The sequence below is a fragment of the Mustela nivalis genome, assembly GCF_964662115.1.
Source record: "Mustela nivalis genome assembly, chromosome: 4".
Lineage (NCBI taxonomy): Eukaryota > Metazoa > Chordata > Mammalia > Carnivora > Mustelidae > Mustela > Mustela nivalis.
Window position 1 is genome coordinate 34,357,991 of NC_139023.1, and position 24,985 is coordinate 34,382,975.

The window sequence follows — 24,985 nt, forward strand, 5'->3', positions numbered from 1 at the left end:
AGCTCGGAAGCAAAAGCACCAGCTTCAACACAAAGTAATCTGGCTCCAAGCTCCAGATTCTTGTTCACCAGACTGTATTTTTGTTATTAGGTGGATGCAAATTTTTCACAGTTCAGAAAAAAGAAAAGTGCTCTGAATCACTGGGGGAAAAGTACCAGCTAATCAATAACATCTCATTCAGATATGCAAAGGAAGCAACACAGATTTCATGGAATTTTTGGACTGGTTGTTGAAGACTAGAGGCTCACTCAGTCAAACAAGTCATCCTTCCAAGAGGAATGCCACTTTAATATTGGATGCTGGACATGGAAGGCCCAGCGATGGAAGTCTTACAGGAACCCCCAGCCACACAAGCCTTTCTCGGCATCAATGGTGTAGTAAGGGAAGCCAGCAGAAGGAAGGCAAGTGGAAGGTCACACATGTGGGGACACATAAAGCAGCCCCCAAAATGAGGAGGACAGGATCTCTGGGCTCCCTGTCACCTGGAATTCTGTGAGACCTGTGAGACCTGAGAAGAGGAGCCTGAAGGCCTAAGAAGACCAGAACACTATTGAAAGGCATCTGTTCTGCCCAGCAGCCTCTCAGGGTCCTCTGCAACCTGTCTACACCCGAGTTTTTCAAGCTTATTTCCTGACAATGTATAAAACAATCTTTGCTTCTTTGGGGGGCCCAGTCTCCTCCACTGAACCGCTCATCTCATCAGTCTCACCTGTGGCTCTTTGTTCACACAGTGCTCTCATGCTAATTAACCTCCCCTTTCCCACCTACTCAAATCTCACATCTTTCCAAGGCCATGTCTTCCAAACCCGCTTTAGCTTACCCTCAGACCCCCTTCTTGGAACTCCTTTAACTCACAGCCCACATCACCCCAGGATTCACACAATTCCCACCTTGCACTGCTTCCTGAATTTCACATCTCACCACGACTACTAGATTATAAGTTCCTGGGGGTGGAGGATTCCTTATATCCTCCACACCAGCTTGGAATCATTAAGTGATTATTGACTATTTATTCCTTGCCTGAATATTTTACTGGCAGTTCTAGTTTAGGGAAACACCTAAAACTAGCTATTTTCCTAGTTTTATTTAGATACAACCCACGCTATTGATGGTACCTCACAGCACATCTCCAAATCCAACCACCTCAAAAACTAAATTTAATTTAATTCAATTTAAAAATAAATACTTGGACATCATATGCCGCTTGTAGAAAGAGGACTTGAGCATTGACAATAGTTCACCTATCAACAAGCTGGGAATTCCAGATCCAAATCCTTATCATCGGGATCTTGGTTGGTTTCTTTTCTGATTTAGAAAAGTTTAAAACTCTTATTTGTACAGGGACACCTGGGTGGCTCAGTCAGTTAAACATCTGCCTTCAGCTCAGCTCATGATCCTGGGGTCCTGGGGTCAAGTCCCATGTTGGGATCCCTGCTCAACAGGGAGCCTGCTTCTCCCTCTGCCTGCTGCCACTCCTCCAGTTCGTGTTCTCTCTCTCTCACTCTGACAAATAAATAAATCTTTAAAAAAATTCTTATTTGTACAACTGAGAGGATCTTTATATTTACTTATCAAACATAGGGTGATATTTCAACTACCCAAATATTTGAACTCAGTCACAGTCAATCACAAGGGCTTGAATTCTCTAGGAAAATATCTGAAAAAAACAAAAGCCAACTATTATAACTTGTAACATTTCAAAAACTACACGCATCTTGTCAGGATGGTGGGGGGGGTGGAGTTGGATACCAGAACAACTGCCCTTTCCCCCATAAAACGGTTTCACACTTTACAACAGGTAGGGCAAGATCATTATTGTGTCTAGCCTAAAGTAAAAGCTACTTAAATTGGAGAGATTTCTTGTGACACCGAGGAAATATTTCTAAAGAAGCCAGAGTCTTACCTGTTGTAGATGCTGAAGAAATTTCTTGACACCAAAATGACTGACTCCGGAAGTTAATCTGTTCAGGGCAGGTAAGCAGAAACAAAATCTGCCCGAGCCCTTTCACCGTTCCGATTTCCTTCTGGGATCATCGTTTCCTTCCTCCCCAAGAATATAACTGATTCACATTGGAAGAACAAAGATGTAAAAGTTGAGCTGGTAGAGAATCCAACCCCAGACGGTCGGGTTTCATGTGCGCGGTGACTGAGGTGGCAGGAACAATCGGAATGTGACGATAGAGATTAGCAAGTTCCTGTGTATAAGTCAATTTCCTGTAGCTGGCTTCTCTGAAGAGGGGATCTCATTTGTGTGGGTTTACCCGTGTGTGTGTGTGTATGTGTGTGTGTGTGTGTGTGTGTGTGTATACGCACACGTGCATTTCTCTCCGTGACAATACGAAAACTTCCCCAGAGAAGAGGCCTCTCCATTTCCCACCAACAAATCGCCTATGTAAAACTGAGGAAAGGAAGAGTGAAAAACACAGATGATTCCTTAAGGAAGTGAAATAAAACAGAAAAAAAAAAAAAAAAAAAGAGGGGCGCCTAGGTGGTTCAGTGGGTTAAAGCCTCTGCCTTCAGCTCGGGTCATGATCCCAGGATCCTGGGATCAAGCCCCACATAAGGCTCTCTGCTCAGCGGGGAGCCTGCTTGCCTCTCTCTCTCTGCCTGCTTGTGATCTCTGTCTGTCAAATAAATAAATAAAATATTAAAAAAAAAAAAAAAAGAAAAGAAAGAAAGAAAAAATGTCCACTCCTCTAACTGGTCTTAGTTAATTTAAGTTTAGGGGGGAAAAAACACCTTAGAACATACATGTCAACTTGGTGAACATACTAACTATGGAAGGAAAACAGTAGGTCGGTGGTTTGTTTTTCTTTGATTTATTAATAACTATCACATAATAATTTAGAAAGAACTGACTCAGCCAGAGCGAGAGCTCAAGCAGCCCCACCATGAATTCACCCTTTTTTGGACCAGCACCTGTGTTGTGAGGTAGGTGACTGAGTTGTTTTCAGACTCCTCACAGTTTCATTATTTGCCTCCAAACACAAGTTACTCTTTTTTTTTCCTTCTGTGCAATCCAGGTGTAGAGACCATCTGTATCTAGGTTACGGTGAGGTTGCCTAGACCAACAAATTGAACTTTTAAGACGTGTTCACAGTTCCCCATGCCTCCAAGCCCTGAATAATGACAAATGCTATGTCCAGGGTGAAAACTTTGTCAAAATATCTATGTGCCAGAGAGACAAAAGAAACTCCATTCAAGTCAACAATCATCTCTAGAGGCCCTACTATGTGTAAGATTCTGTGCGGGGTGCTGGAGTAGGGTAGGAACACGAAGATCAACAAGATGGACTCCCTCACTCAGAATGGCTATAATCAAGTGAAGGAGAAGGACATGCACATAAAAGAGATACTCTGAATCAGGATTCATTACAGATCTCACTGGAAAAATCCTGGGACCCAGGAGACAGGTAAAATTTTAGCATTTTACCAGTTAAAATAGCCACTGAGCCTTGACATGGATTCTCTTGGATTATTTCAGGGAGACTCACTGGCTTCCCGGAGGCCCCACAGAGCAGTAGCATCGTTTGAGGGCCATCCTCATCATTGTAGATTCAGAATCCTGTTATGCACCTCACACTGTGTACTGAAGAGAAGCACAAAGACTGAGACAGATAGATTTCCTGTTGTCACATCACCTATGTCTTAGTTGGGTGGGGGGAGGGGGGAACGAACAGAACCATTCAAATGAATGCACTAATTACAAATGGTAGTGATTATTACAAAGGAACCAGAGAAGAAGCTGAGGTGGACAGCAAGAGGGTATCTGTGTCCTAGAGGTGGCCCAAGGAGGCCTCTTAAGAAGCTAACTTTTAAGCTGAGATCTGTGACTCTCAGCCCTGGCTAAAAATTAGAATCATTTGGGAAGCTTTAAAAAAAACAAAACAAAACAAAAAAAAACAGTACTAAGGCTCTGCCCCTAGTTTAATCTGTCTGGGTTGGAGCCTGGGTATTAATACACTCTTCTCCCCCCCAACCCCACAACCCAATCATTCTAATGTGCCCCTACAGCCACTGCTCTAATAATGAGAAAGAGAGGCCTGGAGAGAGCAGGAGGAAGGGCCCTCCAAGCAGAGGCAGTTGTATGTGCAAAATCCCTGAGTCAGAAAGGAGTTTGCCATATGGAAGAGGATTACTATATCTAGAGTGCAGCTATGGCAGGCCTAAAGGGCAGAAGAACAGCCTTCTCAGGGAGGGGCACACACTCACTAAGCCCACAAGAGACTCTTACAGAAACCCAAGTGTCAAATTGTTAATGGGCAGGAAGAATTCAAACTGCCAGGTGAAATCCTTGAGCTCTCAGACTAGTACATTATCTCCTTCTAGAAAATTCCCTGTGGAAAGCCAGATCACCATGATATTATTAGATAAGGTGAACACAGGGCTTGTGGATCCTTTAGTTATTTACTTCTGGCTTTGTTCATCAAAAGATTTAGGGCGGCTTATAAAAATATACACGCCTTAGTGAGAGCAAACCAATTAAAAATGCGAAATGAAAAGATGACATCTAGAGAAATGAAGACAGAAATTCTAAAACCAGGGGTGAGGTTGGTACAGAAAAGATGTGTCATGTGGTGCTAAGCCTTTAAGCCACCATATAAAACATCAAAAGTTAAATGCCCCCTCAGTAAAATAACTGTATCATTGCTCCGGATGCCGAGACTAGAAAGGAACTTGGCCCCTGGCTTCTCAAAGAGAGGACATCATGGCTGAAATGAAACACTGTCCTTACCCAGCCAGCAACAAGTTTTGTGCAGTGGTCCGTTGCCTTGTTTCTCAGTGTAAGCTGATTTCATCTCCCGAAAGAGTTGACTAAAAGCTATCCCGGGGGTGGGGGGCAGGAGGCAAGTAGGGGACGGTGTGCTGGAGGTGGTAGTTAATACAAGGAGTGTTACCCCTCATGCTGCTGTGAGGGACCAATTTAATGGAGAGATGAAGATCAAGTTCAGATTTTCTTCAGAAAATGGGGGCTGGAAGAGTTTTCACATCCATGCTTCTGAAAGATTGGGGGCAGCAAAGGGTTCAAAATTGGTCATACTTCCAGCAAAAGACTCGGAGGTTTTCTGTGTCCCAGCATCCCTTGAGAGAGCAGGGGAGGCATCAGGGCCGGCGGCCTGTGTGGACAGACCCCTCCACCTGCCGTAGAAGGTGAGGCAAGGCTCTGTCCTTTGTGACACAAAGTAAGAGGGGCTACAAGGAGAAGGCCTCAGGCCTTGTGGCTTGTCTCCACAAAAGGGCACACGTACTGCTTGGGTCATGGTCGGTTGGGTTTGTCCAGAGGTCTAAGCACTCCCAACATTCCCCTTTGCCTCATGGCTGCTGACTGACCCCTCTTCTTCTGGCGGCCTGGCTCACTCTGTGTACATGAGTACCGTTTCTGGTGTTCTCCTGTAGACTTCGTGCTTCCTCCTGCTCCTGACTTGAGAATGTCTCTCCTATTGCCTCTTCCACACATCTAACTTCCATACACAGTTTAATCCCAGAGGGGGTTTTCTTGCTGGGGGGTGGGAGCAGGTTGGGGACAGCAACCTAACTTCCTTCCTTTTCTCTCTTTTTGGTTCTCTCCCAATCTGTCTCTCTCTCCCTCTCTCTCTCTCTCTCTGTTGCCATCTCTCTCTCTCTTGCTTTTGCCCCCTCATTCTGTTAATAGACAGGGGTCGTGTTGAGGGACGAAAGCAAATGCCTTAAAATACACGTACACATCACACACTCACAGACACACACACACACACACACACACACACACACACCCAAACCTCTCAGGGTGTCGTTCTTAGGCCACATAAACCGGCTTTGAGACCGAGGTGGGGGGAAATCCTGGGGAATTCAGAGTGACAGCCGGGAAGGAAGCTACGGGTATGAGGTTCCTAATAGGGAACCTACCCTTGTTAAAAGTCACATTCTGGGAACTCATCTTCCATGAGCTCCCACACTAGCCATGTTGACCCTGCCACAGACACACACCACCCCCCAAATAGCCTCGTGAAGCCCAGTTCCAAGGCCCATGAGCCCCAGGCCTAGCCCTGCTCACTGGCGTCTCTTAGGCATTGACTAGTCAGTCACACGAGAACCATTTGCTGAACGACAGATTGGTTCTCTCGTCTAAGTCTGGCCATAGCTCTATGTGCTAAACATTTTAAAACATGCTCTACAACCAACGAGACCTCAGTGGGTTGACTGAAACTCTATGACCTATGGAAAGCAGAACTAAGATTTACCCCATCCGCTGTCCTGGTTCTTCACACCACTGTCTCCCAATGGGGGGAGCTGGGCCAAGGTGGGGAGGGAGGGCTCGGCCAGAGCTCTCCCCCCCGCCCCCGGGGGCCACCAGTCCATTTTCTGTGTCCGGAGTGCCCCTCCTCTGAGATTCCCAGGCAAATACGATCCAAACACAAAGTCAGGATTTGCTGTCTAAAAACACCTTCGTTTGAAATGCCCTTTGCTATGGCAGAAATGTGGTTTATTTTCTCTTTAACAGTCTCCTAAGAACAAGGACCTTCTTTACTGAGGATTTTTATTTAAATAATAAGAAAACGGTCTGTGCACCCGGGACTCGTGCAGAAGTGGTATTCTCGTCCATTGTAAAAACATCTTGCCATTTATTCCAAAGAGAACTCTTAATAACTGGTAATCATAACCAACAGTAAGGTCTTGGGAACCTTGAGATTAATATCAATCATTTGCTAAATTATTTCTCCCCTGGGTTAGTAAGATGCCTCCCCCTCTTCTTACTATTAACATATTAACTGAAACGATTTAGATTTAGTGGGTAGCTTTTAAAGTTTACACAGACCCCCCTCTGGGATATACCACCTAATAAGATAAAATATTGCGGTGGGTTCTGAAGATGGAAAATATGTACTAAAACCTTGTCTGAATGCTTCGAAACCCAGGGCATTAGTCATTCTGTAATTATGCTTACCCAGCTCCCCACTGCGTGATAACCGTATTAAGCCAAAACACACATTCCTTCTGAGCGAGAGATTTCATGATGGGGATTGTAAAATGTTAGCCCTTTGGAAGAGAAAGAGCTTAATCCTGCTATATGATACGTCGGGGCAAAACACATTCATGTAAAACGCCATTTAAAATTCTGAATATTAAGCCATCTTAGAAATGTCGTGGGGCTAGACATCCCATGCCCAATTTCTTCCTGACGCGTTTTAACTTATTATAAACAACAGCCGCCCTCAGCCGATAAGAATATCATTTCAAACATCTCCTTGCCTCCCGCTTATTGCCAGAACAATCACTTCCCCTGCCACTCCGCTCCTCATCTATCTTCTCTTCGACTGTTTTAATGCAACACGCTGCCTTTTGTTTGAGCGACTGGGAGGTTCTCAGAATTCTCAACTGCCATTTTTATCCGGGTTTGTGTGCTCTGTGTAAACTGTGTGTCTCTAGCAAACATTGACATCCTGGTTCTTTTTATTGCAGAACCACTGTTCACAGCAACGCAGGGCCTCAGAAGATGAGAGCACCCAACGTCGTCCTACAAGCGGTGGCTCGAAAGTTATGGGTTTTTTCTTTTTTTAACCATCAGAATAGAGTTCATTTGTTCAGATGACCATTGCCCTTCAAGGCAGTCCCTTAGCAGCTGGACCATTTGTCCGCCCCTGCAGGCATTAGCCACAGCGCTTCGAGAACCTTTGTAGAATATCCCTCTGACCCGGTTTAGTGCACCACAGAAGAAACCCAGAATCATTACGCTCTGTTTGCAACGTGTTCTTGACTCCAAACATCAGCTGGCTTGGTCACCCACCTTGGTCACTGGATGAAGTTCCGAAGGGCTGTCTCTCCAAATCACATCCTCCTGAAAAGGACAAAGATGGGCTATCCTCGAAGAGAGGTCAAAGAATGTGCCTCGGGCTCAAAGTAAAGCCAGAAGAAGAGCATGAGACATGAGGTCAGAGCAGCGTCTTGGGGTCAAGTGCATTAAACTCCCAGGGGACCCCTGCGAAAGGTGCAACCTTCACTCTGATGCAGAAACGCTGGGTTGTTGAGAAAAGAGGAAGAAGGAGAAGGCCATCACGGCTTCTTCTCACATTCATATTTGCCTTGATAGGGATCTTCAGTTCGGGCGCAAACATCACAGCGTCTAACTGCAGCTTAGCACACCTGCCCAGCGCGGGGGTTGCAAACGTTTCAGTTATAAAGCAGAAAACGGAGAGTGCTAACTTGCCCTCTCTTCAAAATAACAGATCTTCCTGCCCAGTTCTGGAGGGAATGGGTTGAGGCCTCTACCCAAAAGCAATCTGAAATTTTGGAGAAAGTGTCAATTTGAACTAAGACAAAGAAGGATTAAAATCCCATCTCCATTTAATTCCAAGGATGTGGCCCTGATCTTCCTTTCCGGAAGATGGGTATAGTAATATCTATCTTGGAAGGATTTTGTTTAAAAAAAAAAAGAAAAAAATCTGTAAAGTCCTTGAAATATAGTAGATGGCTCATTACATAGCGACTATTAATAGTCAGACCTCTTTTGGACTTTTGCCTTCTGGAGTTTTTTCCCTCCACCACTATTGTCTCTTTGAATAACAAGTGTTAAATTTCATAATTTGAGAAGCTCTGTCAGTGCCCAAATTCTGACTGAATAAAGTCATACAAGTTTATACATCATACATAGGATTCTAATGTCATGTGTTTATGGTCTCAACAGTTTAAAAAGGTTCTAAAATTTCTTAAAAGTAATCTCTACCCCCACCATGGGCTCGAACCGACAACCCTGAGATCGAGAGTCACATGCTCTACCAACTGAGCCAGCCAGTCATCCAAAAGATATAGAAATTTAAAAATCAATTTCCTCCTTTTTTTTTTTTTTAAGATTTTATTTCTTTATTTGTCAGAGAAAAAGAAAGAGAGAGAGCATGAGCAGGGGAAGCAGAAGGCAGAGCGAGAAGCGGGCTCCGACTCAACAGGGAGCCTGATGCAGGATTTGATCCTGGACCCTGGAAACATGACCTGAGCCAAAAAGAGACACTTAACCGGCTGAGCCATCTGGGTGTCCCCAAAATCGAGTTGGTTTTTTTTTTTTTAAAGATTTTATTTATTTATTTGACAGACAGAGATCACAAGTAGGCAGAAAGGCAGGCAGAGAGAGAGGAGGAAGCAGGCTCTCTGCCGAGCAGTGGCTCGATCCCAGGACCCTGGGATCATGACCTGAGCCGAAGGCAGAGACTTTAACCCACTGAGCCACCCAGGCGCCCCTAAAATCGAGTTCTTAATGGCACTTTATTTCTTATGCATAATCAGACAATCACAGAATCTTCCAACATGCTTCCTGAGGTCATCTGTTCGTACACTATGAACACCTTAAGATAAGTGAAATTTGTCCTTTCTCTTCTCATCCAACAAATATTTATTGAACTCCTGCTGTGATATTTATCAAGCACTGTGCTTGGCCTTGGAGAGATGGCAGTGAACAATCACAACCACAAAAGTAAAACAGCCTGCTCTCTCCTGTGAGTTTGCGTCTGCGGGAGAGCTATGCAATGAACATGATAATCTAGTAATAAAAGTATGTCACAGTGTGCTAATTGCTAAGAAGAAAAAGCAGAAAAGAGGGATACAAAGCTCGGGCGAGATGCGTATCCACATATGAAACTGGAGAAAATCCTCACTGAGAAGAAGAGGGAGTTAAATGATGTTTCTTTCTTTTTTCCCCGTAAAGATTTTATTTATTTATTTATTTATTTATTCAACAGACAGAGATCACAAGTAGGCAGAGAGGCAGGCAGAGAGAGGAGGAAGCAGGCTCCCCGCTGAGCAGAGAGCCCGATTTGGGGTTAAGGGTCTTGGGATCATGACTTGAGCTGAAGGCAGAGGGTTTAACCCACTGAGCCACCCAGGTACCCCTAAATTCTGTTTCTAAAACACCCAATAGCTATTTCAATGTTCAATGGTCCTTCACATTGGCAACCCCAGGTTTAATGAGCCCTTGCCTTCTGCTCGATGCTGAAATTTCGCCTTCCTAATGTGTCCCCCATGGAACAGGGGAGCTGATTGCCCATCTCTGGGAGGCAGTCCTCTGCAGCCAGAAGAGGGGGTCTTGTAAGTGCTCCCCTCGGCCCTAGCCCTCCACTCTGCTTCTTTCTCCACCTTTCTGCCCTTTCTGAGTCTCTTTGCTAAATCATTGTAAGTCATTTCTCGAAAGACTGCTGACATCTAGAGAGAACTACCACCGAAGCTAAATACCTAATGGAAAATTCCAGGGTGGTGGGTAGGAGCTTTTCAAGACAGTGCCACCAAGCTGCCTTGTCCTCTGCTTCCCTGTTTGTTTTAACCAGTTCATGATAGTAACTAAATAATATTATTCACACACTGGCCTACCATTTATTGAACATTTAACATGTTCTGGTTAAACACTTTATATGCTTTTTTTTTTTTTTTTTTTTTTTTACTTAATCATCCTAACAAGCGTGAGGTAGGTACCATTGTTCTCTCCATTTACAGATGAGGACACTGAGGCATCGACAACTTGAGTATCTGGTTCAAGATTGCAGAGGCAGTAGATGGCAGGACCTGATTCCATAAACCATTTTTGCAATGGGAGCGGGTGAAATTTTGCAGGTATCTTCAGTACCCTTAACCGCAGGATATAGTTATATCATTCAACTGTTAGTTATCGGGACAGTCGCTCGCAACACGTGGGTGGCCCAGGCTGGTATCCGGCCTGTTTGGCTGAATTTCACACAGCTTATTGAAGAAGAGTGATTCTTCAAGAGCTGTCATTAGTCTCATCCAAAAAACCAGAAATATTTTCCTCTGCCCTCTCCCTATTCCTGGTGCTTTTAAAGAATGGTTCTTTGCTCCTTTTGTCTTTTTCTAAGACATCTCTCATTTCTTGCTTCTGTGAATAGGCATGAATTTTAGACACGTGCATTTTTAGATCCTATTTTTATTAACTATTGCCACTATCCAAATAGGCCAGAGGAATTTCAGCCACTACTGAACAGTGGTGCTGACAATGTGAGTGTAAAAATGCCTTCACATGCGCTCCAGAATAAAGTTCTGGAAGCCATTGCTGATACACACTGATTTATAGAAGCAGCATGGTCCTGTCTTCTGAAAATCACACAGACTGGAATTGATATGGCTTGTCAGTTCATAATTCGAACAGGTGGTTCTCTTAAATGAATAAAATGCATCTTATAGGAACAAATAACGAACACAAGGAATTTGGGATATATTATGGGTTGGAAATAAAACAACCAGTGGTGTTTTAATTACATAGAGCAGTTTAAAAATTTTTTGCGCAAATGCCCAGTTTGTAAGTAGATTTTTGGCTTTGGATAAATGTAGTTTCATGTTTTTGTTTTTGTTTTCAGATTCCATCCTCTCATTAAAACGGGCAGGGTTGGGTGGCTTCAGTCAGTTAAGCATCTACCTTCGGCTCAGGTCATGTCCCAGGGTCCTAGGATCAAGCCCCATGTAGGGCTCCCTACTCAGCAGGGAGTCTACTTCTTCCTCTGCCTCTGAACCTCCCCCAGCTTGTGCTCTCTCTCAAATGAATAAAGAATCTTAAAAAAAAAAAAGAAAAGAAAAGAAAAGAAAGAAAGAAAAAGAAAGGTTGAAGTCTGCCCGGGTGGCTCAGATGGTTAAGAAGCTGCCTTTGGCTCAGGTCATGATCTCCAGATCCTGGGATCGAGCCCCACCTAGGGCTCCTGGCTCAGCGGGGAGTCTGCTTCTCCCTCTCCCCCTTCTCTCTCTCTCTCTGTCTCAAATGAATTAAAAAGAAAAAAAATCTTAAAAAAAAAAAAAAAAACTGGTTGTAAAAACCAGCTGGGGAACTCTAACCTTACCAGAAAGTAATACATTCCTCAAGCTGGTGTTTACGTCAGTGAAAAATTTTATATTTGATCTGTGAGCAAATCTGGAATAATTTGGCCCTCGCTTTGGGAAGCCAGATTCAGATTAACATATTCCCTCTTCCTTACCAATTAACTTCTTGTCTTAGAAATAGCCACTGTTCAAATGATAAATGTTGAGTCACCTCAACATAAGTGAAAATATGAATTCCATTCCCTTTATTACTGATGGAACATTTATGGAGGGAACGAGCTTGAAATATCTGTGTGAAAGTTTGTACTCATTTATAATAAGTGCAATTAGTTCCATAGATTTAAAAAAAAAAAAAAAAGCATGTCATCCAGCCAAGACTTGATGCCAGTTGGCCTGGCTTATCAGGAAAAGTAGTCATGGACACAATGACAGAGAGACGGTGTGGGCAGCAGAGGCAATGACTTTCTTCTGGAAGGGACTGATTTCATTTCTTTGCTACTAGTGGCTCAGTCTGAAGAAGCAGGCAATTTCAGGTCATTATCAATCAAAAAATATTTAATGACATGGGAAGGTGCTCACAGTACTCGGTTCAACGAAAGAAGCACAATATAAACCTTGAATTTGAACTCAACTTATAATACAAACCTTGAATTTGAACTCAACTTATACACACATATGCAAGTGTTAATTAGAGCTAACCTCTGAGGGACAAGACACCAGGGATTTTTCTTTTCCTTTTCGGTATAGCCCAAATTCTCTATAATAAGCATTAATGATTTATATGGGGCACCTGGGTGGCTCAGAGGGTTAAGCCTCTGCCTTCAGCTCAGGTCATGATCTCGGAGTCTTGGGATAGAGCCCCACATCGGGCTCTCTGCTCTGCAGGGGGCCTGCTTCCTCCTCCTCTCTCTGTCTGCCTCTCTGCCTACTTATGATCTCGGTCTATCAAATAAATAAATAAAATCTTTAAAAAAAAAAAAAGCATTAACGATTTATGTAAACCGGCAGGAAAAATCATTGTTGGTTTTATCTGCTTTGGGCAAATCTACCTAAGTTTTCTCCATAAACCCTTGGCACTGCTTCAGCCGTGTTTTGCAAGATAACCAGTGATTTTAGAGCAGGTAATTCTCAAGCCAACTACTGAACCGCAGCGGAACCTTGCAAAGTCATCTTCCTCAGCACTCGGTCTCTCCAGGGTCTCTTTCCAACCAGATGCAAATTCCGCTCCCCTGCCACCTCCAAAAACAAGGGATCCCAGAGACTTGGGCGCTAATCCCCTTCCGAAGTCCCATCTTAAACTTCCTTTAAAATGCAAATCATGGCTAGGAAAGACTTCCTAAGCTATCTAAGAGCTTGATCTTCTCATGGGAAAGATAAAGGACTACTCAGAAATAAAAGAGGGAGGTTTCCGGAAACTTCGGCTGTCTGAGCTCAAAAAGAAAGAGGTAGTGGGAAATGCTTGATGCTTTATTAGAGGAAAACATGTTTGTGACAAGTGCAGTCAACGATTGCAACATTTGGTTTCAAACTAAACCCTCCACTTTCTTCTTATTAGTAGTAGTATTACCTAAATTATCATAGTTTTGCTGTTTTTTAAGCATTTAGGAGAAAAGGAAGTATTTTTGTAAATTCTCCTTAATGAACACTCTCTGTAAAAATGACACTGAAAAGGACACATAATATTTCAAGATTAATCATAAATATCTATTCTTTTTACTTTTTTAGCCACATAAACCTTTTAAAAAGCGACACTTCTATTAAAAACACTTCCCAGTAAAAATGTTGAGTTTTCATGTTTATCAAAACATATGTTGGGGCGCCTGGGTGGCTCAGTGGGTTAATGCCTCTGCCTTCGTCTCAGGGTCCTGGGATCGAGCCCCACATTGGGCTCTCTGCTCAGCGGGGAGCCTGCTTCCCCCTCTCTGCCTGCCTCTCTGCCTACTTGGGATCTCTGTCTCAAATAAATTTAAAAATATATATATGTTTATCATATGTTATCAAAAAGAAAAAATAATTAAGATTTATTGATTTATTTGAGAGAGAGAAAGCACGCACGTGCACCCTTGTGCCTGGGAGGGGGCCTGGGAGTGGGGACGGGCAGAGTGAGAACAAGAGAAGCAGACTCCCCACCAAACCGGGTGCCCAACTCCGGGCTCAGTATCAGGACCCTGAGATCACGACCTGAGCCAGAATCAGAAGTCAGTCACCCAACAGACTAAGCCAGCCGGGTGCCCCCAAAGCAAGATGGTTTACACTAAAATGTTAACTTAATTTCTTCTAATGATTGGATCATAAGGGATTTTCTTCTCCTTTTTTACCTATCTACATATTTTTTAAATTTTATAAGAATATTTATTGATTTTATTATAAGAATCAAATAAATATTATTATAAAAGTGAAAAAAACAGGGCACCTAGGTGGCTCAGTCACTTGTGCGCCTGACTCCAGCTCAAGTCGTCATTTCAGGGTCCTGGGATGGAGTCCCGCAGGGGACTCTGCTCTCAGTCGGGAGGCTGCTTCTCCCTCCCCTTCTGCCTCTCTTCCTGCTCGTGTACGTGCACTCACTCTCTCTTTCATATAAGTAAGTAAAATATTTTTAAAAAGAAAGATTAAAAATGGTTTTTATAATTGTGAGCAAACCTATCTCTATGGTATTTTTATTTTTTCCTATGGTGTTATTATTTGAAGTATAAAATAAGATTTTTTCATTCTATGTAATTCCTTTCTTTTAAATTAATCTTCTAAATATAAAATAATGAGGTTTTTTTTAATGCTTTGGAAGAAAAACATTAAGTTACTAAGGTCTCTTTTAACTTTGGATTTTTGTTCTCCAGATTAATTTACAATTTACAAAATACTTTTTTGTATATTGTATTTGATCATCAAAAGATCACTGTAAAATAGCAAAAAACAGTATTATTATTATTCTCAGCAACCTCTATAAATAAGAAAACTGAAGTTCAGAAAGGTTAAGTAACTTAAGGAAGGCCTCACAGCTTGTGAGTGAGAGAACTCTCTAGATCAAGTAAATTCTACAGCATTTCCCCAACATTTGGGGAAACAAATTACATTTCCCAACTGATTCATAAACACAGTAAAAGGTATACGTTAGGGAAGCCTGGGTGGCTCAGTTGGTTAAGCGGCTGCCTTAGGCTCAGGTCATGATCCCAGTGTGCTGGGATTGAGTCCCACATCAGGCTCCTTGCTCAGCAAGAAGCCTGCTTCTCCCTCTCCCTCTGTCTGCCACTCTGCCTGCCTGTGCACACTTTCTCTCTCTCTGACAAATAAATAAATAAAATCTTTAAAAAAAATAAAAATAAAAAGGTACACATTGGAAAGAGACAAGCAAAAAAATTAAGAAAAACTGTTATTTTAAAAGAATCATAGATTTATTAATATAGAAAATACAAAACTAAAGTATCTGTACAATAAAATCCTAATTTTATATATAAATGTATTTGTATGTCTAAAAGGATCAAAATAATCAGATCAAATAATAACAATGATTGTCTCTGGTGAAATTAAAGATAATCTTTTAACTTATTTTTCTTTAATCTTTTGTACTCTAAATTTTAACAGGATTAATTCTATAATCAGAAAAGTAAACATTACAAGCTGTTGTTAATAATGTACTATAAAGGGCCACCTGGGTGGCTCTGTCGGTTAAGCATCTGCCTTTGACTCATGTCACCATCCTGGGGTTCTGGGATCAAGTCCCATATCAGGGCTCTCTGCTCAGCAGGGAGCCTGTTTCTGCCTGCTTCTCCCTCTGCCTGCCACTCCCCCTGCTTGTGCTTATACACTCTCTCTGCCAAATAAATAGTAAAACTAAAAAATGTTTTAAAAAAAAGTACTAAAAATATAGTTTACTTTCTTTAGTGACACTATAATGTAATTGGTTTCACTTCAGTTTCTTGGTTTTGCTGCAAATTTTCAATTAAAAAAAAAAGGCAGATGTGGTTTCAGTGTAAAAAAAAAGTAATGAGAAATCACAGCACTGTATTTTGAGGACTTGGCTCTCTATTGTAACTTGTTTAAGGATTCAGTTTTGAATTCTAGTTTTGAAAATATGACCAAAAAACTGTTTCTATGGTTTTCTTTGTCTCTACTTTCTTTGTCTCTAGTAAGTCCCAATGTCAACTGTTAATTTAGATGACTACCTGCCCTGTAGCCATTTCTTCTTCCTTGCTAAAAGAACCCATATTTCAGGGGCATCTGGGTGGCTCAGTGGGTGAAAGCCTCTGCCTTCGGCTCAGGTCATGATACCAGGGTCCTGGGATCAAGCCCCGCATCGCATTGGGCTCTCTGCTCAGTGGGGAGCCTGCTTCCCCTTCTCTCTCTGCCTGCCTCTCTGCCTACTTGTGATCTCAGTCTGTCAAATAAATAAATAAAACTTAGGGGAAAAAAAAAAACCATATTTCAGGATGGACAGAGAGTTCCAAATCAGGGGACGAATGATGATGTCCAGTCCAGGACAGTGAAAGAGGATCTTCTGGTTCCTGGCTTCCCAGCTTCCTTGCAGCTCTGGGTAGCCACGTACCCAGTTCTACTCAATAAAATATTTGGAAAAGTCTTCTTGAGCATTCCTGGGGAAGATGTTCCTCACCAGTTAGATCAGGGAGACATGGTCAGAAAGCACCTGCCCTCCTTCCTGTTTTGGGTGTTGTCATAAGAGAATGCTCTGCTCTGAGAGCTATAGCAGCCATCTTGGGACAAGTGGGAAAGCCAAGAAAACAACAGAGACACAGAACCAGAACACTGTTGACTCATGACTACCTCTTAATTTTTATTATGTGAGAAGGTGATCTGCCTGCATTACCTAAGCCATAGTTGTTATTCTAATACTTGGAACCGAATATTCTCTAACGGAGCAATAACACATTCAAAAATTTGAAGTTGAAGATATCAACACCTCACAAAATGTAAATAAATTTAGCCAGTGACCAGTATTACTGGCCAACAGTATGGAGTGTCATATTTAAATGGTTAGATATACACAATATTATATGTCAATTATATCTCAATAAAGCTGAAAAATAAAAAGAAATGGTTGCTTTACTGGGATAGTATACAGTCATTTAAAAATAATATTTAGGAGGACAGTGTGGCCACATGAGGAGATGCTCATAGTCTAAGATTATATGAAAATAAAAGGAAAAAGAAAACCTGAGATTATAAATACCCTATGATTACAACGTTTTCAAAGACTGTGAGGAGACATACCCAAGCCATTAACAGGAATTGTCTTGGGGGAGATTGGATTGACAATAAATTGTTTTTTATCCATTTCCTCTATTTCCTAAATATCGGACTTCACAGGTTACAATTTTTACATTAGAAAATATTAAATAAAGGAACTCGTATAGTCAGGTGATATAAATCCCTGGAAGAATTAATATCAGATATAAGACTATGGTTAGCACCCTATTGGCAGACTCCAACTTCCCAATCTGATTGTCCAAACGGTTCCTAACACCGTGCCTGGGTTCCTGCCTGCCCTCTAGCCCCGTCTCCCAGCGCACGTCCGTTCCAGCACAGCGAACACTCCTGCATCCTGCGTATGTGTTCTCGCCTCTGCCGGAAGAGCCTTTCCTTGTGTGCAAGCTAAGCATTGCTAGTCATGCTAAGACTGATGGTTATTCTCCAAAATCTCTTTCCTCAGTAATAGAAAATAATATTCAGCTGAGCACGCTGCAACCCCGGTCCAGCCTTCCTTTCGGCTGGATGTAGTCATATGGCTTTGCTAAGGCTACTGCAGTGTGGGCAAACCTTCAGGCAACCTCCAAGAATGTCCTTAGTAGGAAGAGGTGCTCTATTTTCTTTGCCGTTTCCTTCTTAGATGTTCAAGCTTGAACAGCCCACGTGGAGCATGAGATGAAAGCCATGAGCTGAGCGTGAGGAACATGCTAGAAGGAGGCTGGGTCCCTGATGCTCATGTTGCTGCCACACTACCGGCCCTGGAGCGTCTGTCTGTGGGTTTCGTCTCCATGGAACAGAGAGATGGATAACTATCTTGCCCACCCCAATGTTGTTTTGGGGTTTTCTGTCATACACAAACCAAATGCTAGTTGATGAATTAATTTATGAGCTAAGCTAGTAGTAAAAATGGCTTTTAGAAGCCGAATGACCACAGTATCACTGAATTGTTGTCCAGAAGAAATGAAAAGAAAGTTGGCTGTGTGGGGCTGGCATGCAAAGGAAAACAGAAAGGCGGAAGAAGAGAAAGGTCTAGAAATGTGGTGAGAAGTCAGGACTCCCAATGACTATTTGGCGAGAAGATGGGGGCTAAGATTTGACCAAAGAAGTTTTAAGAATAAAGATGACTAGTATGAAATATTACATCACTTATTATACTTGGCTACAGTGTAATTCCCTGAGGTTAGCAAATTCTTGGTTAAAAATCTAATAATATACACAATAGCTTGGCATGAGCAGGTTTTTTGGAAAATCAAGAAGAAAGGGTCAAGACAGAGTAAAACAACAGGTTAAGTGAAACACCAAAAGCTGTACATTCAGGGGAAGCCAAAAAGAGAGCTTATAATAAGCAAAAGCTTCCCCAAGTTCCCAGAAAGTGGGTGGAAATGCTGTATTTCCAAAATGCAACCATTTTTAGAACCAATATTGTACATATATTAGCATGTTTTAATGCTATTTATGTATGTTTTGCATTATCATTTTTCTTTATACCAGAAATAGAGTCATGTCAGACATATTCTTTTGCAACTTACTTTTGCTTTGTTTTAACCAATCAATATGCCCAGGACATCTTTCCAAATAGATTAACCTCATTCTGGTAAGAACAGCATAGTATTCCATCATATGGAAACAGCATAATTAATTTAACTAGTCCATATGATGTAAATTCACTTTTTTTGCTCTTGCAAACAGTACTAGACTTGTGCAAAACAGTGTAACACCTGAATGCAATTGTGCATTAACAAATATTCCTAGAATAAATGACAGGAAGGGACTTTCCAAGGTTTCAGAGTAGATATATTTTTATCATAGCAGCTGTTACCAAACTACATTCCAAAGAAGTCTACCAGTGATGTACGGGAGTGCCTGTTTGCCTGCACTCTTACTGCACTAGATATTATAAATCTTACTTTTTGTCAGATGTAAAGCAGTCTCAAGCTGATCAATTAGAGCGATTTAACATCTCTTCATATATTTACTGGTCACTTATAATTTTTTTCTGAAATACATATTTATATCTTGTGTCTGATTTTTTTCTATTAAATTGTTTCTTTTGGGGGGATGCTCATGTGGCTCAGTTGGTTAAGCATCTGCCTTTGGCTCAGGTCATGATCCTGGAGTCCTGGGATCGAGTCCCACGTTGGGCTCCCTGCTCAGCGAGGAGCCTGCTTCTCCCTCTACCTGCCCCCCACCCCAGTGTGTGCCTTCCCTTGATCTCTCTCTCTCTCTCTCTGATAAATAAATTCTTTTTTCACACTGATTTAGGAAAAAATGTTTATATCTAAAAGATATCAATAATTGTTCTATATATACTTAACGAAAATATCTCTTAGTCTGTCGTTGGTCTTTTAATTTTGTCTATGGTGTCTTTTGCCATGCTCAAGACCTTAATTTTAGAAATGACTTTGAAAGATTTTGCCACTCCAGGGGCGCCTGGGTGGCTCAGTGGGTTAAGCCGCTGCCTTCGGCTCAGGTCATGATCTCAGGGTCCTGGGATCAAGTCCCGCATCGGGCTCTCTGCTCAGCAGGGAGCCTGCTTCCTCCTCTCTCTCTCTCTGCCTGCCTCTCTGCCTACTTGTGATCTCTCTCTGTCAAATAAATAAATAAATCTTTAAAAAAAAAAAAAAAAAAAAGATTTTGCCACTCCAAAATGTAAATAAAATTTTCTTTTATTTTATGATTTATGATTCTATCAAAATGACATGGCACTAATGTAATAATTAAGAATACAGTCTCTAGCCCCAAGCTGCCCAAGTTCAAATCTTGGTGATTCTGTGTCACCTCGGGAAAATTATTTAACTTCTAAGCACCTTGGTTTCCTCATAAGGCGCTTGTGAGGATTAAATGAGTCAGTACCTACTAGGGGTTCAGAACACTCTTTGCAACACAGAAAGTTTCAGGAAACATTAGTTACTATTACTTTGCTGTGTCTTAATGACAGGAGTTTTCCAAAGTGTTTTTAATATCTGAAATAGCCCACAAATAAACACTCCAGAAATGCCTCCGATCCTTATAATGGTCTTAAACTTTCTGCCACCTGCCTCTATCAGAAATATGAAACTTGGCACCTGCAGACAGTTAGAAAACTGAAGACAGCAAGTAAGAAGGGCTAAGTGCCACACGGCAAATGAAACAGAAGTACTAGCGAGAAAACTCGACCAGCCCCAGGGAAACAGAAGGACGTAAGGTCGGAATTACGTTTCAACCGTGAGTCTTGCCCTGATGGGTCTCTCACACAGCGGCTGTGCATACTTGTCTCATCCTAACTGGGGCCAATGCACCCTTCCTAGCCAGGGGAAGCTCATTTCCTACACATTGAACCTATACCTTTTTTTAGCTCATCTCAGGGACTACGTTGTGTTCAGTCCTTTCCAAAACTTTGTTTAGTCCCGGGCAACTTTATGTTGTTATTTAGAGAGCCTGATCGTCGTCCTGGTTAGCATTGTGGCTGGAAGACTAAGATGGTTCATTGTCTTCACGATGACAAAGTGTGCCCCTGTTTTGTTAATAATTACTGGAATCTCCAGAAAGGCACAGGCTTGCCCACATACCGCTAGTGCATCTTCTAATTCCTGAATCTCTTTCATCTCCTCTCCTCCTTTTTTGTGCCTGAAGCTGAATGGTTTTTTCCTTTTCTCTTACAGAGAAGCAAGAATCTTCTCTGTAACACTTATATATCATGAGGAACAGATTTGGATTTACTTACCAACTCTTGTTATATTTTTATTTTCTAATTTATTTATTTCTGATTTTATCTGCTTCATTTGCTGATACACAGGCAACAGAAAGGTAATGACAGCTTTTTTTTTTTTTTTTTGAGAGAGAGAGAGGGAGAGAGCATGTGCATGTGTGGGTCGAGGGCGGTGGGATGGGGCAGAGGGAGAGGGAGAGAGAGAATCTCAAGCAGACTCCATACCCAGCCCAGAGTCCCCTACAGGGCTCCATCTCACAACCCTGAGATCATGACCTGAGCCTAAATCAAGAGTCGGTCACTTAACCGATTGAGCCACCCAGGTGTCCCAAGACAGCTTTTGAATTGTGCTAATTTCTGAGCAAGCAAGACATCCCCCCTGTTATTTTCTTTGATAATCATTCTGTTGTTTCTTTTCTGGTTGCTCATGTGAAATGTTGGGTCTTTTTCTTTTCACTCACTCTCTTTTCCTAATAAAAGCATTTGGTTGTGGCAATTTTATTTAAATTTCGAAGAGCAGAGTGACCCCAGCAGACATCTAGACTACAAATGATTTATAAAAGTAGAGTCCTTCTCTCAAAAAAGGCCTGTGTGCCAGGTGAGTGTGGAGAAAATGCTAGTATGTTAGAACTGGGAGCAGCCTCTGGAAGAGCCAAAGTCCTGTGACCTACAAATGGGGGCTGTGGTCACAGGAGATGAGATCATTTGTCTGATATTTTAAAAGTTGTATATTCTCACATTGAGTCTGTGCACTCCTTGAGCAGGAAGTCTTAAAAATCAAAGCAAAGCATCCTCTTTTCCTCCCTTTCTTCTTTGTACACAACACCAGACCACCTTTTATCCCAGAAAGAACCTAGATAACTCTTTCCTTTCATAATCAACCCATGTCCAAAATACTGTGCAAATGCTGTTTTCAAAACTGAGCTTCAGCCAAGCACTGCCCCAAGCCTTCTCTTCCCCTCCAGACTGGAAACTGGAGGAGGATTCAGGAAGGCAGGAGAATAAGGCTTGCTGTTGGTGACCTGCTTTGACCGTGTGTTTTAGATGAAAGCACTTAGAGCTTAAATTTAAAGTTAACTCAGTGTAAAAAAAGATATGTCACAATTATTTGGGCGTTTATTGTGGTTCCTGTCCTCCTCATGTTTTCTTCCAGTCACTGGGATTTCATTGCCTTAATCCTGCAGTTCTTAACCAAAGTTGGTGGAGACAGGGGTGTGTCCATCAGAATCATCTTGGGAGGTTTTTTTGGTTAAAATTCAGGCTCACTTTATAAGGGAAGGTGTTGGGAATATCCTGACCACCACTTTGAGCCTTTAAATACATTATCTCCTTGCACAGAACATGTTTCCCTCCAGCTCCCTCTGTCAAAACCTTGTATAGGTCTTTCTTCTTCCATGAAGCCTTTCCTGGCTGTCCCAGTCAAAATAAAGCTTCCTTGTCTGTCTCCTGATAGCCTTCTCCCCAGTCCTCTAATGTGGTATTTATCATAAATGTGTATTAGAGCAATCACGTGTCCTATTGTCTTTCCATAAATGCTCGAGGGCTGGGGCTATCTCCCCACAGTACCGAACACGGTAAGTCACATCTGAGCCCTCATGGAATGATATAAAATCCAAGGCTCCTTGTCATCGTGGTGGGGTTCCTTCCAGAAAAGTCCATGGGATTAGGGCAGTCAATTGCCTTTTGCAACTTTGCTTGCAGATTTGCTCATTATTCAGCCATTTACTGAACCCAGGAAATGAGTGATTTACTTGAGGTGGGAAAACAGACAGGTTTCCAAAACCAGCCCTTGTGAGATGAGGGAGTTGGTCTGATTGTAAGAGAAGCCTCTACTGATGGTGCAAGTAGAACTAGATATAGGTCAAGTCCACCCTTTGTTCTTCAGTAGGGGGAGATTAGGGGAGCAAATAGGCAGCATCGGAGTCGTGTCATCAGGACACACTCTGAGAGATATCTATAGGGAACATTGGGTGGTATTTTTGCAAAAGGAAAAACGTTCTTAGCTTTGGAACATCATAGACTCAATATAATCATTCACTCATTTAGTCAACAAACATTAATACTATTGTGGTTGGGCCACATGCTAGATATTGGGAGGCTATAATAGATGACAGACACATGCCGTTGGGAAGGGTACATGAAATGACAGTCATAGACTTAAATACACACAGCTGAGTTGCACTGATTCAAATCCACTGTATTGGTTTGCTAGGGCTGTCATAACAAAGTACCACAGACTGGGTGGTTTAAACAATGGAAATGTATTGTCTCAGTCTGAAGACTGAAAGCCTTGAGATCAAGGTGTCTAGGGATTGGTTCCCTCCGCAGGCTGTGAGGGAGGGATCTGTTCCAGGCCGCTTTCTTCTTGGCTTGTAGATGGCCATCTTCATCCCATGTCTCTTCATATTGTCTTCCTTCTATGCATATATCCCGGTGTCCCAATTTCCCCTTTTTTGATAAGGACACCAGTGTACTGGGTCAGAGCCCACCCCAATGATCCCATTTTAACCTAATTACCTCCGTAAAGACCATATCTCCAAATAAGATCGTATACAAAGTACTGGGGATTAGGTTTGCAACATACGAACTTTGAGGGGATGCAACTCAACCCATAATACCGACCCACATCTAGCAGATAATCCAAAGCTAAACCTGTCATCAGACAGCCTTGACTGCCTCTTTGGCCATTGTTGCATGGGGACTACCACCAGCATTACCCCTGGGAGCAAAGGTAGCAGAGACACCAATCACAGTAGCAATAGGTAGGTACAAGATGGCACTGTCATCCTTCCAAGGGGGTTGGCAGCCTTCTCCTGGTGCTTGGCTCCTGTTTTCCTGTCTCATTCTTGGCAGCAGGGATAGGCCCACAGCAAACAACATTCATGATAGCATGTCCTAGCACTTCACTTTGGAGGGCTTTGCCCCAGGCAGAAGACAGGCTGAGAAAAGTTGAAGCCCAATCTTTAAATACGCAACCCAGAAAGACAGGCTAAACATATCTAAATGCCTCTCCCCAACCCCAACCCAACTAATGATAAAGTTATTAAGCTAGATACCACTAAATAAATCATGCCAATCTGCTTTACTGAAATATTAAGCCTGAATTCTCAAATTCCAAAAAATATTTAAAGCTGTCACTTGTAAACATGTAAAAAAATACATATCACTTACTCCCTCGTTTCAATCACTTTCCAATACACCAAAGAGGAACTAAAGTAGAAAAGACATCATTGAACAAAATGAGGATACTTTAAATACAGTTGCACTGTCTTCAATGGCTCGTTACACATTAAATCAATCATTCAAGTTAATGCATTACTTGATACAGCTATTGAACAAGAAATTATCTCATTTGGTAGCATCTGGCCAAAAAGATACAGCTGAAAAAATACAGAGTCAACAATTTCCAGTAGAACACAAAAACGAATGAGTTCATGCATGCATGCTTACTATAAGTCTACCAAGTTCATGTTCTGTTTTGTAACCTTTGAATACATTAGCACTATAAACACTTATATTGGGTGCGGTGGGTGCATTCAGTTCGTAAGTAGGCAGAAAAAAAAATTAAGGTTAATGACTGAGGCTGGATTAAAGACTCCAAGTAATCCAGTTTATTAAAATTTGACATAAAAAAGATGCAGGAGTTTCCTTTAAGCCTCAAAGATATCTGGTTAGCATTCTGAACCTCATCAGAAGAACCCAATGAAAACTACATAAAGCAGTAACTACCAGAGCTCTCTTGATGAAGTTGGGAAGGATTCATGGGCTAATTTCTGACCTCTAGTGGTAAAGTTGTACTAAAGTCCTCAAATATATTCTCCATCCTGAATTACTGCTACCATTCAAGAGAATTAAAAGGAAGACAGTCCACCACACTTTCAGAGGGCACTGATCTCTCTGCCCCTAGGTGGCTCAAGGGTATTAGGGAATTCCTTGGCCAACTTCCATTTAAATGTTTGTTTCAAGCAGGCCTATCCAAGAACCTCAGATAAAGCAATCGTTCTTCAGCTTGCGTTCAGATTGTTTTCTCTTCCTCTCCCCAACCTCTTCACTAGGGAAAACCCCAAAAAATCAACCACGGAGAGAAAAGAAAGGTGTGTGGTAACTGAGGGCTAATAAGTGAAGATACATGACTTAATCATATATAATCATATATACATATATATATATAAATAAAATCATATATAAAATTTTTTGTTTTCAGAAACAAAAAGTAATTCAGATAAACCAAGAGGAATATAAATTTAGATGTTAGGAAACAATTCTTCCACTACTATTTAAAACTAGTAAGACTTAAAATTTTGAAGTGATAATA

At 41.9% G+C, this 24,985-nt stretch overlaps 1 protein-coding gene across 3 annotated transcripts in view; it reads right to left on the reverse strand.

Moving 5' to 3' along the window:
- RHOH (ras homolog family member H) overlaps nucleotides 1-8,096 on the reverse strand; it is a 47,323-nt gene extending 39,227 nt beyond the window's left edge. Inside the window, exon 1 of one of the 3 annotated variants that reach the window (XM_082728856.1) lies at nucleotides 7,765-8,096. The gene's annotated coding sequence lies outside the window, so the exon portion shown is untranslated. Of the gene's footprint in view, nucleotides 1-1,903; nucleotides 2,477-7,764 lie in introns of those variants that run through there. The other 2 variants (XM_082728854.1, XM_082728855.1) reach the window with 2 other exon arrangements.
- Nucleotides 8,097-24,985: the final 16,889 nt, after the last annotated feature.